The 16,404-nt window shown below is 38.8% G+C and overlaps 1 long non-coding RNA gene across 1 annotated transcript in view; it reads right to left on the minus strand.

Annotated features, from left to right (window-relative positions):
- LOC138152144 (uncharacterized) overlaps positions 1–16,084 on the minus strand; it is a 40,393-nt gene extending 24,309 nt beyond the window's left edge. Inside the window, exon 1 of the long non-coding RNA XR_011166044.1 lies at positions 15,951–16,084. This is a non-coding gene — a long non-coding RNA (uncharacterized lncRNA). The remainder of the gene's footprint in view (positions 1–15,950) is intronic.
- Positions 16,085–16,404: the final 320 nt, after the last annotated feature.

The following is a 16,404-nucleotide window of genomic DNA, read 5'->3' on the forward strand; positions in this document are numbered from 1 at the left end:
AATAGTTGTAGTGTGGTGTGTGTGATATTTGTGTGTTTTTGGGTGTGTTGTTTGTGTGGTTGTGTCTGGGGGGGGGGGGGGGGGGGGGGGGGTTAGGCATGGAACTCCTGCTTCCTTCCCTGTATGCTACCCGTCCTCCATGCTAAGAATGCTCCCCTTCCTCACCTTCTCTTCAGTCTCTGCCCGTCAGGGCTGTCCTGGAGGATGTTTCTCTTTGTATCTTTCTAGTGCTTAGCACAGAGCCCAGCACACAGTACGTGTGGTTTTTTTTGAGGTCTCTTCTAACTTTGATATTATATTGTAAAAGGAGTATTAGCGGTCACCCACACTACAATACCCCCAGGGTTGGCTTGCTCACTACTGCTTCTTCCCACACTGGTAGGCCAAGGTTCCCAGAGAAGTACCACTACCATATGGTTTTAGTCAAATTCTCTCAGGGTACTAGAGGTAACCTGGCTGAGAGGAAATACTTTCCTACTGACTCACTACTCTAGCTCTCAAGCCCCCAGCAATGCATATCTATTTACAAAACCAACCATTCACAATAATGACACTTTTAGATATTAAACATAACCACTTATTAAGAAGGCAAAAAATATTATCATGACATCCTTACATTAAAGAAAATTTATAAATAATAAATATGCAACGAACACATAAATCTGAAGCATACCCTCCCAGTGATGCACTCAATATTCGTTGGGGATAGTGGACTAATAGAAAACTGTCAAGGAAACAAATGAGTGAGTGCTTGTGTTCTTAAGGCAATTCATAACTCTAAAACTATAAACATCAGTGTCCTCTTTCTATCTCAGAACTGGAGATAAAAGCTTCTTGAAAATAAACATTAATACTGAATAGATACTTTTGGTGCTAAGTTGAGGTGATACACACTGTGCTTGAATAACACCTAACAAGAAAGGGAATTTCAATCAAACTATTTTATTTAATGAATGACTTCTCTGATGCTCTGCTTTCAATCTTTTTCTGATCAGTTAGGCTTACTCTTCAAATGTAACTATAACATCAGTCACTTCCATCTTCAAACTTAACTGATGTAGTTATTAAATCTGACCCTCCATATCTCTCCTCATTCTAGGTTCAAACTCTGAATTCTCTCTGTGAACAAATCAGCCTTGGCCTATAATTAGTATTCAAATTCTCATCTTCTGTCTATAATCAGATAAATTATATTTGTCACAAAATAATACAAAAATTCTGGTGTCTATAACTTCTCAGTTTACTGCACCTGGTCACATTCAAAACTTGTTAATTGCTTGTCTCAGAACTCTGAGTCAGAATCAACCTTCAGCAACTTCCCTTTCGGAGTAACATTTTCTTTTTCAACTTTGAGCAGGTTTACATCAGCAACAAACCTAAAAGATGCATTATACTATGATCCTGTGAGTTCATTCAATTACACACTCCTCTCATCCCTAGGGCTAGCAAAAGATGCTCTTACTCTCCTTATCTTTCCACAGAGCTGCTTTCCTCTCGTAAGGTCTGGACCCATCTATTTTGGAAAGGAGGAAGATGTGCTATAGGACATCTACAAAGACTCAGAAGTCTCTCTTCTTCCTTTCGTCCTTTGAATCACATTTTTACATCCTCCAACCTCTTGATCCTTATAATCATAGCTTAAATTCCATTCCCCTTCTTCATACTTTTTGTTTTCTCCCTGCATCTTTTCTCCCATCCTGCTGGAGAATATTTCCAGTAACTGACACATATGTAATAATTTCTGCAGCATTTTAAGGTTTCAAAAGTGTTTTATGTATATGTTGTCACTTGATCCTCAAACAGCTCTGTGAGGTAAGTGCAATAGATATTACTGTTCATATTTTACAAATGAGAGAACTGAAGCTATGTTGGTTAAGTGACTTGACCAGAGTCACACAACCAGTAAGTGTCAAAGGTAGCATTTAAACATATATTTTCCTGGTCTCAAGTCCTGTCCTCTGTCCATTCTAGCACAGTGCCTCCCTAATAAATCACAGAGGAGAAAGACAATTATTCCTTCTTCTAACCCTCTTAAATTTCCCTCTCTTACAGAAATCAATTTGAGTTTTTTAATCTGCTGATATTCCTAGACAATACTTCTTCGTGTCTACAGCCTAACTATAGGCACAATCTCCTGCAAAGAAATGTATTCCTAGAGTGAATGTGCCAGTGCCACTAAACTAAGACCAGGGTTGATAGAAATTGCCATATCAGAAAACTGAGTCATTGTACCTGTCTGGGGGAGCTAAACAATCACACCCAGAGGTCCAACAAAAGATCTAGTCTCCAGAAGCAAAAAAGTTTTGTTGAGGTCTAGCAATCTGAATAAACTGCTTCAATTTATTAATTATTTTTTTACATCAATTAGGGGCAATATAGGTGGTACAGTGCATGGAGCACCAGCCCTAGAGTCAGGAGGACCTGAGTTCATATCCATCCTCAGACACTTACTAGCTGTGTGACCCTAGGCAAGTCACTTAACCCTGATTGTCTCCCCTGTCCTTCCAAAAAAGGCCTAATTAAAATTACTTTCAGCTATAAGTTAGCCATTGAAGTAAGTTTCTAAGGGAGGGTGGGGGGGAGAAAGTTCAATCATCCTACTTTTGAAAAGGGGAGGGGGAGAAATAAGCATAGACTTTGGAGACCAGATAGTCCAACCATTCTACATGCAATAATAATTTAGGAGGAAGAATAAAATATAATCATTGACAATAAACCCATGATATATGTACTAGAATTATTATTATCTTCATTTTACAGATGAGGAAACCAAAGCCCAGAGAAGTTAAGGGACTTCTCCAAGGTCACCCAGCCACATATCAGGGTTGAAATAGTATATCAGTCCAGTCATCTGACTCCAAACTCAATCCTCTTTCTATTACAATATGCTGCCTCATTTTCCCTGGAACATTAGCAATTCCCCTGGAGATGGGGATCAGGTCTGATTCTTTGTATTCCTACCGTGCCTTGCTGAGAATATAACTCATAGTCACTAAAAACATTGATTGATTGAGAACTGCTAGCTCCCCTCATTTGGCTTTGTGGTTGAGCCAGACTTTAATTAATTACATTGAGGGCTGAGGCTTTGAAGCCTCTGCCTGCCATCTTGAAACTCCTTTGTCAAAGCAGATGAGACTTGATATTAGAAGGGACCTAAGTGAACCTCCAGTCCATCAGAAACCCAGATTCCCAGGCAGGTTTCATGTTCCTAGGTGGGTACTAACCACACTGGGTATGGTTTTGGATCTTTCTAGCTGGAAAGTTGCCCAGAGGAGAAAATTGCTTTCCAAAAGAACACATAAGTTATGCCCGGGATATGGGTTGCTAAATATAAAGCATAGGATGGTATGCAAGGAGGAGAGAGAAATACCACTTCTCTGGAAGGTAAACAGTGAAGACTGTGTACACAGAAGCCCCTCTGCTGTGTCTTCCAAGTGGGATGCTTCTGTGGAACATCCCTGCCACCCTAAACTTGTCCTGAACTGGACTCCTCTGCATCCACTGACACACTGTTTCTCATACTTGGAAAGCTTCTTCATTTGTTTTGAACTGCTACCCATCCTCTAAAGCCCAATTCAAATACTAACTCCTCCATGAGGTTTTCCATGATCTTACTGGGGAAAATGACCTTCCCCTTCTCATCCTACATAACATTTTATTTTGCACCTCTATAATACACTTTACCATGTAATGTTATAGATTATGATTTTTCTATATTTATGTCTTATTCTTTTATTAAACTATGAGATCCATGACAATTTACCTAAACTTTGTATCTCCTCCATCACAAAGCATAGTTCTGAACACACAAGTGTTAAATAAATGTTTGTCATTGTTACTAGAACATTCATGGGAGGTAACTTCAAGTGACAAGAGTCCTTACTGAGGTGCTTTCTAACAGAACTTTCTCTAGTTCATTTCTTTGCCTCCTGCCCCCTTATTTTCCTCTTGCACCAGGTCAGAGCCTGGCCTAGAGAAGAAAAGATAACCATCTCCCTTCCTCTGTAGACCCAGGATAAGTAGAGGTGGAGGGAAAGAACTGAGGTTGAACAGGTTGGAAAGTCTCAGCCCATGGTGTCCTCAGCCCCAAATCTTCTTTGCAAAATGAGTGAGCCACAGGCTAGAAACTTCCTTCCTTCCTTTTTTTTCTATCAATCTCTGTGCTCTAGAAAAGGCTGCAAGTTAATGACATACTGTTTAATAAAGTAGATGACTTTGTGAAATTTCCCAGCTCAGGTTAGATACACAATTCACAAAGCCCTGAATTGTACTTTTCAGAATCTGAAGAGAGTTGTGGCATAATATCAACCCTGCTTCAGCAGCTTCTCTGCATGCCTGTCAACCTGATCAAGGTCGTTGAAAACCAGCTGAACCAAGGCATCTGGCAACTGTATTGACTCCAAACTAAACATTCTGTCTAAAATTGGAAGGCATTTTTTGTGCATTATTATTTGTAATTTTTTTAGATTCATTATGAGGGAGTATGAAATTATGAAATCTTAATTGGCAAAGATTTTTAAAAGATTTTTTTGCATAGAGAGGGAACATGGCATAACAGATAGAAAATCAGGTTTGGAAGTAGGAAAACCTGTTTCAAGTTCTGCTTTCACTACATCCTGACTGTGCAACCCTAGGTAGTCATTTAACCTCTTAGTGCCCTTAGCTCTTTAAGTCTAAATGTTACGTGCGCACATCTACATCCACATGCATATACACATACATGTACATATATATGTATATTATCAGGGTAGTACATGCACGTTTAGTTAGTTCACCTGTGAAGCATTTGGAGGGAAACTGGATCTGTGAACACCCAGTGGGGAAACTCACTTTACTACACCTATTTTGTGTGTGTGCATGTGTATTTTGTGCGCATACATCTATTGTGTGTGTATATTGTGCACATACATCTATATACACACACATATACATTTGTTTTACACATATATGAACTTCACTTGCTTTGTGTATGTAGTATAGATGTTTACATGTATTATATATGTGTGTATGTATGTATATGTGTGTATATGTGTATGTATGTATACATATGCTTAATAACAGGTGCTCTTTATGTAAGAGGTTACAACGCTCTTCAAACATACTTTTTTTTTCAAACACATTTCACTACCGGGCTGGATTCTAGATACAGCTACTCTTGTTGGGTTATTCTTGCTTTGTTCCATGGACACAGAGAGCATCCTTAATGCTGGTTCACAAGTACAAGGCTCTCATGGAGAACCAGGTAGTAGAGTACAGATGAGTGGTCAGAAGTACATTGCAGGGGCAGAGCCAAGATAGTGGAGTAAAAGCACAAACTTGCTGTCAGCTCCTGCTCCAATCACTTCCAATACATGTAAAAAAAATTATTCTAAACAAACTTTAGAAGAAACAATTTGAGTATTGTGGAAACACAATCAGGATAACACAAGATCTAGCAGCTTCTACATTAAGGGATCAAAGGGCTTGGAATATGATATTCTAGAGGCCAAAGGAGCTAGGACTAAAACAGAACCCACAAAGAGACAGAGAGAAACAAATCTCCTGCTGAAGGCAGCTTGACAGTCCAACAGGAAGGGCCTATCACACTGAACTGGGAGCCTAGCACAGTCCCACATGAGCCATGGTTCTGGGCTCAGAGCAGCCCGACCAGCAGCAGCCAGAGCAGACTTCAGGAGAGTGAATCACCAGCAGCTGTAGCAGTTTCCAGACTTATCAACCCATAAACGCCAAAGACAAAGTAAAAGGTCAATGGGGAACTCTGACAGAATTGGGGGGGGGGGGAATAGAAGAGTGCAGTTTGGCCCCTGCCTCCAGGGTAAGAAGCAGTGAAAACACCACATGGGTCCTTAAGGAGCTCCTGGCCTGCAGATCATAGGGGGACCAAGTGACCATTCAGAGGGTAATCACTCTTGCTTTAACCTGCTTGGATCTAGATTGCAGCCTTGGGTCCTGGGATGTGTGGCCAGTAAGCAAGAGCTTGTGGGGGTTATAGAGAGAGCACCCTCTTAATAGCTCTGGCAGCTGCAAAAACCCCACTGATTTGGGGGAAAGCTCTGTCTATTATGGAAACAGAGTTCTACCGTGGCAAAGAGCTCAAAAGTCAAGTAATTGGCTGCCAATATGAGCAAGCAGAGGAAGCACAAACAGACCATAGAATCCTTTTGGGGGGACAAAAAGGATCAAGGCATGGAGTGGGAGGAAGACAGCAAAGTTAGAACTCCTGCATTCGAGAGTTCTTGAAAAATATAAATTGGTTACAGGCCATGGAGGAGCTCAAGAAGGATTTTGAAAATCATGTAAGAGAAGTGGAGGAAAAATTGGGAAGAGAAATGAGAATGATGCAAGAAAATCATGAAAAGTGAGTCAACAGCCTACTAAAGGAGACCCAAAAATAAACTGAAGAAAATGATACCTTAAAAAAATAGACTAATTCAAATAGCAAAAGAAGCCCAAAAAGCCAATGAGAAGAATGCCTTAAAAAAGTCAAATTTGCCAGATGGAAAAGGAATTTCAAAAACCCATTGAAGAGAATAACTCCTTCAAAATTATATTGGCGCAATTGGAAGCTCATGACTTTATAAGAAATCAAGATACTATAAAACAGATCCAAACAAATGAAAAAAATAGAAGGCATTGTGAAATATCTCATTGGAAAAACCACTCACCTGGAAAATAGATCCAGGAGAGATCATTTAAAAATTATTAGACTACCTGAAATCCATGATCAAAAAAAGAGCCTAGACACCAGCTTTCGAGAAATTATCAAGTAAAATTGCCCTGATATTCTAGAACAAGAAGGCAAAATAAAAATTGAAAGAATTCACTGATTGCCTGATGAAAAAGATCCCAAAAAGAAAACTCCTAGGAATATTATAGCCAAATTCCAGAGTTCCCAGGTCAAGTAGAAAATACTGCAAGCAGTCAGGAAGAAACAATTTGAGTATTGTGGAAACACAATCAGGATAACACAAGATCTAGCAGCTTCTACATTAAGGGATCAAAGGGCTTGGAATATGATATTCTAGAGTCCAAAGGAGCTAGGACTAAAACCAAGAACCACCTACCCAGCAAAACTGAGTATAATGCTACAGGGGAAAATATGGTCATTCAATGGAATAGAAGATTTTCAAGCATTCTTTATGAAAAAAACAGAGCTGAACAGAAAATGTTACTTTCAAATACAAGAAGCAAGAGAAGCATGATAAGGTAAACAGGAAAAAGAAATCTTAAGGAACATATTAAAGTTGAACTATTTACATTCCTACATGGAAAAACAATAATTGTAACTCATAAGACTTTTCTCATTATGAGGATAGTTGAAGGGAATATATGTGTGTGTATACATACATATATATGTATGTATAGGAGTGTGTATGTGTATATAAATATGTATATAAGTATGGGCATATGTATGTTCACATATACATAGATAGAGGGCACAGGATGAGTTGAATATGAAGGGATGATATCTAAAAAATAAAATTTAGAGGTGAGAGAGGAATTTATTGGGAGGAGAAAAGGAAAGATAGATGAGGGTAAATTATCTCATATAAAAGAGGCAAGAGAAAACTGTTACAATGGAGGGGAAGAACAGGAAGATGAAAAGGAATTGGACAACCTTATTCTCATTGAATTTGACTTAAGGAGGGAATAACATACACATTCAATTGTTTTTTACAGGAAAATAGGGGGGTAGGGGATAAGAAGGGGATGATAGAAAGGAGGGCAGATTGGGGGAGAAGGTAGTTAGAAGCAAACATTTTTGTAAAGGGACAGGGTCAAAGGAGAAAATAGAATAAGTGGGGGAGTGGGATAGGATGGAGGGAAATATAGTTAGTCTTTCACAATATAACTCCTATGGAAATGATTTGGGTAACTACCATGTACAACCTATATTGAATTGCTTATCTTCCCAGTGGGGGCAGGTGAGGATGGAAGAAGGGAAAAAATCTGGAACTCAAAGTTTTAAAAAACAAATGTTTAAAAGGACTTCTCCTTTATGTGAACATGCAGGACATAGCCAGCATGTGCACTGAAGACCTGGGAAAGGTAAGACTCAGCTAGAAATCCTAAGGGTTGTTACACCTCCCCCCAACCTACAAATGGCTACCATTAAACACAAATAGGTTTACATCTGTAAAGAGGGGATTTTATATTTGTATTCAACTTCTCTTCTATTTGTGTGGTATTGAGGGTTTTTTAAATTATTCTGCTTGAAGAACTCTGATTTCTGATATAATTTCATCCCAATGTGTTTAATTCTCTTTTGAATCATTCTGGAATGTCTTGCTGTTTTCTCATGGTTTCTGAAAAGTTTGCAATATTCTCTTTTTTCATCAGATAATTTTCATCATATAATACTTCATAGCATTTAAGTCTCTCTCTGAGGTTCAAACTCATTCTTCCTTCTGTCTCTACGATACCCTCTTCTGGCTTATCTGTTTATGAACTAGATTTTTATTCAATTTTTTTTCTTTTCACTTTTCACTTTTATCTGGTATCCACAGTGATTTGTCTCTCTTTTCCTGCCTCACTCTTTGGCTTCTCACACTTCTGCTTCTGCACAGAATCCAATGCCCATTGTCATCAGTTTCCTTGTATTGAAGCAATATTGGGGTTAGTGGGCTCTTGAGCTCAGTCCAGAGTAAACTCTTGGGGGATGAATATTGTCTGCTGTTAGGTTTTCAGTCCTCTTTCCTTTAAGTATTATTTCTCTCTGGCCTGGAAAGACTCATTTGCTACCACTTCTCAGTGAGAGAGGGCTTCTAGCTTGAGGTAAGTGTCAAAAGGAAACTTGGGAGATACCCAAAGCCAAATGCAGAAGCACTAGTCTATGAGTTTCTTTGCTCAATGAATAGAATGAATGGGTATGGGGTATGGGAACATTAAGTACAAATTTATGTTTTTCATGAGGTTTTTACCTTGTACAGTATTTCTGTCTTGAATATCTTGAATTGATTAATGCACAAAAAATTATTTATTAAATGCTTACTAGGGAGGTGGAATGGGTGTCCTAGGCATTGGCTTTCTCCTGTAGGCCTTCATGCAATAGGCCTATGATGGTTTTAGCTGTAAACTTTTTCCATTTAATACATCATTCTCTTTCTTTAACTTTTTTAATGCTACAGGTCAGGGGGGAAGGGGGAACCACTGCACTATCTTCACATGTTAATCATCTTTGCCTTCTTCAGTGTGGTTTCTCTTTCTTCTTAAGCAAAACCCAGACTATAATTTTAGAGTCCAGAAATGATGGCTCCACTCTGCTTCGTGGTGAAAAGAGTTTATTATGATTTTTTTGCAAATAAATACTTGTTGAACTGAACTGAATATCATTTTTGTCTTCTATCAGGTTGTACTTCCAGCTTGATCCTTAAATAACCTCAAGGATAATTTTCTTTGGCTGAATTTCTCACCAAGCTTTCTTTCATCTTTTTTCCCCTATATAGATTCTTGCTGTGTGATGAGGGGATAATGCTCATAATCTTCTATCATCCTTCTCTGTAAGATTTTGCAAATGAGTTTACATTCTAAACCAGAGTTTCCCTTGGCTGCCATGTCTCTCCACTTAGAAACTTAAGTCAAGTGTTTGCTAAAGGAGTTTTGGTCTCCTCATTATGGTAATTGATTTAAAGTGATTAAACTTCTCTATGAAATTTTTATAATCTCTGTTGACAGCCTTTCTTCCTATTCATTTCTCATTTTGCAACATCAATATCATTTTAAATGGGTAAAGCTAGTGTTACCTTAATCCTAAATCACATCCTTTTTGCACTTATAGCACCAATGCAATATTTACAGTGCCCATGATCATGATAAAGACCATCACTATAAATATCACATGACATTTGATCACAAAATATACCAGATTCTCCAGGTAGAGGACAGAACTGAAGGATTTATTTAGACACCAGAAAACCAAATCCCAAAACCAGAAAGCCAATTCTATCACAGTACCACAGATATTCAGAAGTCATAATAACACTAAGAGCCACAACATCCTTTAGCTTCCCACAAACCAATACAAGATCAACATTTATTCACAAACCTCTCTATCTCCTTGCCTGAGTGTCCTCTCCCCGACCATCTTGCTAGCTCTGACCAGCTTCCTGTGGGCTCTGCTCCACCCTTCAGCAAATTCCCTCCACCACAAGCTCCATGTGATTACGGTCAGCCTATTGGGGGCACAGTTTACTTTCAAAGTAGGGGAGGTCTTCAAACTCCCCCCTAGGTCTAATAAGGGGCAGGGAAGATCTTCAAATTCCCATTCCTGTTACAGCACTTTAATTCTTTCTTTTTTTAATTTTTAATTTATTTTTTAGGGTTTTTTTTTTAGTTTTTTTATTTATTTAAGTTTTAGTTTTCAACAGTCATTTCCACAAGATTTTGAGTTACAAATTTCCTCATCTTTCCATTACCACCCACCCCAAGATAACTAACCTACTGAATATCCCTTCCCCCAATCTGTTTCCTCTTATATCCTTCCCCATCCCCCCCACACACTTTCTAGTAGGGCAGGATGGATTTCTATACCACTGTGCCTGTATATCTTATTTCCCAATTGCATGTAAAAAAACAATTTTTTAAACATTTGTTTTCAAAACTTTGATTTTCAGATTCTTTCCCTTCTTTCCTCCTCACCCACCCCCACTGGGAAGATAAACAATTCAATATAGGTTGTACATGTGTAGTTACGCAAAATGTTTCCATAGTGTGAAAATGTTTCCATATTGTGAAAGTCTAACTATATTTCCCTCCATCTTATCCCTCAGCCCCATTTATTCTATTTTCTCCTTTGACCCTGTCCCTTTTCAAAAGTGTGTGCTTCTTGGGGGTGGCTAGGTGGTGCAGTGTATAGAGAACTGGTCCTGGAGTCAGGAGGACCTGAGTTCAAATCCAGCCTCAGACACTTAGCACAAAAACTAGCCATGTGACCTTGGGCAAGTCACTTAACTCTAAGCACCCTCCAAAAAAGCAAACAACAACAACAAAAGTGTATGCTTCTAACTACCCTCTCCCCAATCTGCCCTCCCTTCTATCATTCCCCCCTCTCATCCTCTCCCCCCCTACTTTCCGGTAGGGTAAGATACCCACCTGAGTGTGTATGTTATTCCCTCCTTAAGCTAAATCCATTGTGATCCAGATCATTTTATAGATGAGGAAATTGAAGCAAACAAGGTTAAGTGACTTGCCCAGGGTCATACAGCCATTAAATATCTGATGCTGGAACCCATAAAAAAGAGACTTCCTGACTTTAGGCCTGGTGCTCTAGCCATTGTACCACCTAGCTGCCTAATTCTCTTGACTTGTTTTCCATTAATTTTTCTCTTTGCTCAAGTACAGTGTTCTGCCTGGTATACAGAAAAATATTTGAGCAATGACTCTTGTATAAATAATAAGTCATTTCCTGTCTGTTAATATATAATCAATCTCACTTTTTATTATGTCATTCAGTACATGCCATATCTAGTATCTATTTTCTTGAAAATACAAAGAATAGTGAGCATGTAGTTTACAAATCTTTGGTTTTTCTCTTTTCTTACTCCAAACTCACATTTTCCCAACATATATTTCACTGCCTTCACGTATTCATGACCTTGCATTGAAATCTCCAAGTATTTATAATATATTGATTTAATTTGAAAGGTCTAAGCAGGGGTTTTATGTAGTATTTCCCTCTCTCCTTACTATATGCAACACATATCGGTACATAAGCTGCAACCATTTTTGTGGAGGTCTTTTTGCAAATACTTTTCATGGATGATATAATACAAAATCACTGAATGTATCCTAAATAGTATTTCCTGTTGCCTTTGTACCTGAGACAAAACCAACTATGCCAACTTCTTTCTTTGTCTCTCCAAAAGAAGCCATGGGACATCTTTCTATTTAGTTACAACTTTCTTTGGTCATTTGGTTTCATTTACATCAAGAATTTCAAGATTAATTGATAATTTGGTCCCTCCAATAGTTTATCCTTATGATCTATTAAATAAGAATCCTACATCTACATCCCCAATAGATAAGGTTAATGCTTATAAACAATCAAAAATTGCACTCCCAATTTCTACTACTCTGTCATTGTCACTGCAGAATCAGAAAAAGAGTTACATAGGACTAAGGACCATTTTATATTTTTCTTTGTTTTCCATGCTCAAAGAATTAATCAGCAAGCAATCAGCCTACTAATAGTGTCTCTGAACTTAGAGATTCTGTACCTAAGAGCACAGAGCCATCAGAAAACAAGCACAAAGACTATCCTCCAAGTCCTTGCATCATGGTAGAAGCTTCCAGAGACTTTGCTTCTCTGCACTAATCTTGGAAAAGTCAGGGTCACTTCTGTAACACAGGACAACATGGAGGAGAATTTGGTGCAGGAATTGTTCTGTGTATTGTTGGAAATTCTTCATTTTGCTTTGTCACACTACTAGAGATTTGGGGGACTTAATAATTAATTTAAAATGCAGATAATGCTTCTGGAAGGGTTAAGGTATCAGTCATTCACACTGCGGCACAAACTGATTTGATCAAAAGCTGGCTCTGATGCTGTTTGTTTCTGTTGGGAGATAAGACAACATTGGGCCCAATGTTTGGGTAGGACAGGACCCTAGTCTTTTGGCCTTACCAACCGTTCTTAAGATCCTGGAGGGCACCTTGTCCTTGGCTAGGGAGCTGCCTTCCATGAGTTTTTTACTGCCTTCTCCCTTATCTCTAGTCTTTCTCTTGGGGCATTGAGCCCCCTGACTTTCTTGGGTTTTGAAACTGCTTGACTCTCTGAACTAAGGATCTTCTCCCTTCTGCTTCTATATCTGGGGACCTCAACTGAGCACCCACTCCCTCTTTTCCCTATTGCTTTTAGTATCACACACTCCAGATCACAGGAGTACATTTTCTAGGGTTTAATTATAAAGCATAAGAGTTATAAAGAGAAATGTCAAGTAGGTACATTGCAAGTGATTAAAAAATGTATACATTATTCTAAAAGAAGCTTGATAATCTAATCTTTAGCTCAAGTTCCCAAACCTAGTTTGATTCTCTTGACCTAGCTCATGCTGTTCTCACCTGAAAACTCCCTAAGAGTTATATGCTGTACCCTAGAACAACCTTCCTCCCCAAAATGATTTAAATTGAGTCTCTCTGGGCACCCTATACCATCTTGATCCCTACCAGTTAACTAGAAAGAGTTTTGTTTGCTGACTGGCTTTTGGTGATCCACTTATTTGGGGTCAAGGGGCTAGACCTGGGATTTCATTGACTTAGGCAGCACTGGGGGAGAAAACTCCCTCTGCTGATTCAGATTGGCAACTGTCATGAAATTTAGGATTTACAAAATCATAGACTTAAGGAATACAGAGGCACTCAAGACCAATTCATCCATTTAATAGATGTAGAAACCGAGGAACAAAAAATTGAAAATGCTGTGTGTCCAGCATCATGCAAGTCAGTTATATGGGAAAGATGAGATCTGACTGACTAAGGTCTTCTGGATTCCTAGGGTGTTCTTTCCACTGTGCCACATTGTTCTCTCCTCTTAGAGTTCTAGAGAGTTGCCTGGGCAACAGAGTGATTATGTGGCTTGGTCACTATGTAAACACAACAATCCAAGCACTGTACCAGAATCCACAAAATGAAAAGACTCAGAAGACACCTTCAGGAAGTGCCTCTGGGTATCTCATTTATGGAAAGATATTGATGAATTTAGGGGGCTTCTAGAGGAAGGCAACCAGGCTAGTGAAGGTCCTCCACTTGGCACCATGTGAAGAATAGTTGAAAGAACAGGAAATGTTTAACTTAGAAAAGGAAGACACATGATAGTGATTTAGTCAAGTATTTAAAGTACTATCATTTGAAAGAAAGATTGGAATCCTGTTTGGACCAAAGGGCAGCACCAGAGCAACCAGGAGCCTCAATTCCGCCAGGGGCAAAAGCTGTAAAGAGGTCAATTTGGGCTCAATATAAAAAAGTGTAATGGACTGCCTGAGGAGCAATGGGCTCTACCTCATCTGAGGTCTTTGAGGAAAACCTGAGTGACCAGTTGTTGGGTATATTGTAGAAGGGATTCTTGTTCAAGGATGTGTTGGCCTAGATGGCCATTGAGATCCCTTCCAACTAAAAGACTGATTCTGCGATATCTCAGGTAGATCCTTATTTTTAAGATAAGTCAACTAAACCCCAGGTAGATGAAGTGACCAAGATGTAAAGCTAGAAGTGACCTAAGAAAACATCTGGTCTTTTTTTACATATTTGGAAATTGAGGTATAGAGAAAGTGATTTTCCCAAGATCACAAAATTAAGAAATAGGATACAAAAAACACCCTACTTCCTAATGTGATGAGATTGCAACCCAGGTATTCTGATGCCAAACTATTGCTTTTTCCATGGTACCATGCTGTCTTTCCCAATTTCAAATCATCCTGCCTGAAAACAGAAAGGAAGTACTTCTTTCTCTTCTACAGCCTAGGGCATGAAATTTGCCCTCCAAGAGAGAAGGAAATATCATATTGGAGGTTATCACAGTGGCTTCCCTCCTGGTTAGGACTCTGGAGTTCCAAGGTAAATGAGCTATAAAAAGAATAACCAAAGGAGGGGGGAATTTTTAATCAGCTACTGTAGCACTTCACTCCAAAAAAGCAACCTCTCACTGATGAAGAAACTCACCATTCTCTTCTCATTAGACCAACAGTGAATGACTTCAGATGTAAAATATGGCATGCAATATCAAAGGCATTCATCTATGGAAAGTTGGACATTAGAGATAACTGAGCCTAACCCCCTCCATTTTACATCTAAGACAGCTTACATGAAGAAAAGGAAAAGTCTCGGAGGTTTGAGTGACTTGCCCAAGGTCACACAAGGATGAAACGGCAGAAATAGAACTGGAATCTAAGCTTCCTGACACTAGATCCAGCAACATTCTTTCTGCCCTGTGACACAGAGTCAATTCAGCATCAGTAGCTTTCTTGCAATGTTTTCATCTCAAAAAAAATAAAAAGGTTTCAATACAAACTGAGGCAAGGGAAAGTTTGACCATCATATAAAATAAAAGTGTGTGTATGTGTGTGTCACACACAGATACATTGTTCTGGGCATTAGAGATACAAGACAAAAATGAAGCAATCTTAAGGAGACACGGTATGTAAACATTTCATTTCAATAAATACAAAATATGTACAAAATAAATATAGGTAATGGTGGGGGCGCTGCCTCCATCTATTAGCTTATAAAATCAGAGCACATAAGGCACTTAGTAACTATTTGTTGAATTTGATTAGTGTGTATCACTGTCCAGATTCTAGGAAAATAGATTTAGAGATGGAAGTGGCCTTAGAGATATTTAATCCAGCCCCATCATTTTATAGATAAGAAAACTGAGGCTAGGTGAGGTTAAATTATTTCCCTGATATCCTAGGCAATTTAATGGGGATTTAAGAACTGACTGGCATTCTGGGATCTTCAGTTTCAGAGAGATAGGCATTCCCTCTCAGGTCTTAGCACAATTTAGACTATGGAGATGTTTGAATCTGAAGGTTTTCTTGAATCTATTGCATATTTTTCTGAATTATATCTGTGAAAAGCACTTTAAAGTGACTCTCTGGGATGTTGGTTTAGTTCTTCTTGCTCTGTTAAGAGCTGACGCATTCTAATTAGATGCTGTATAATTCTAGACACCTGATACAACACAGGTGATTTTGCGACAGGAGTGAGGGTGGGTTAGGGAGAGACAAAGACAGAGAGTGACAAAGAGGGAGGGGGAGAGGGAGAGAGAGTGGGAGAGGGAGAGGAACAGAGAGAGGGAGAGGAAGAGATGTGCTTTGACAGAGAAGAGAGAGCTCAAACTGGGCCATTGACTGGATCTCTGCAGGAGAACCAAGAACTTAGAACTCTGCCAGTTACATACATGTCTTTAAGGACTTGTGGAAAGTTTCCAAAAGTTCACTTTTCCCCCAACTTACCCTCTCAATTCTTGTCCAGTAATAGACTCTCTTCTATGCTCTTCTCACTTCTCTTATCTAGACATTTCCTGTATCGTGATTTTGCTTCATATAAAGAAACCCAGACTTGTATACTTAGACTTGTATGCTTACTCTGTGCTGAGAAAAATAAAAAAGTTAACCTTAGTTGGAAATATACAAAATTTAAATTAAAACAGAGAATCAAACTTCTCTCTGAAAGTTAGGAATTTTCTTAATTGAAGGCTCTGAAATACTGTGATTCTATTAATAACTCTAGGGACTACTTAGACCTGAGAGCCATTAAATTTCACCTAAGCTAAAAAAAGAGAGCTGCTTAGCAGATTGTGACCTATCAGTTTTCCAGAGAGAATGGTGTCAGGGAGGAGAGGGCAATAGTCAAAAAAAACTAAATCACTTTTTAGGGTGGAGATAGGCAAAGCCTGGGAATGATTCA

Source organism: Petaurus breviceps, unplaced genomic scaffold, assembly GCF_028583685.1.
Source record: "Petaurus breviceps papuanus isolate PSGF00001 unplaced genomic scaffold, PetGlider_PUasm1.0 90919, whole genome shotgun sequence".
Taxonomy (NCBI): Eukaryota; Metazoa; Chordata; class Mammalia; order Diprotodontia; family Petauridae; genus Petaurus; species Petaurus breviceps.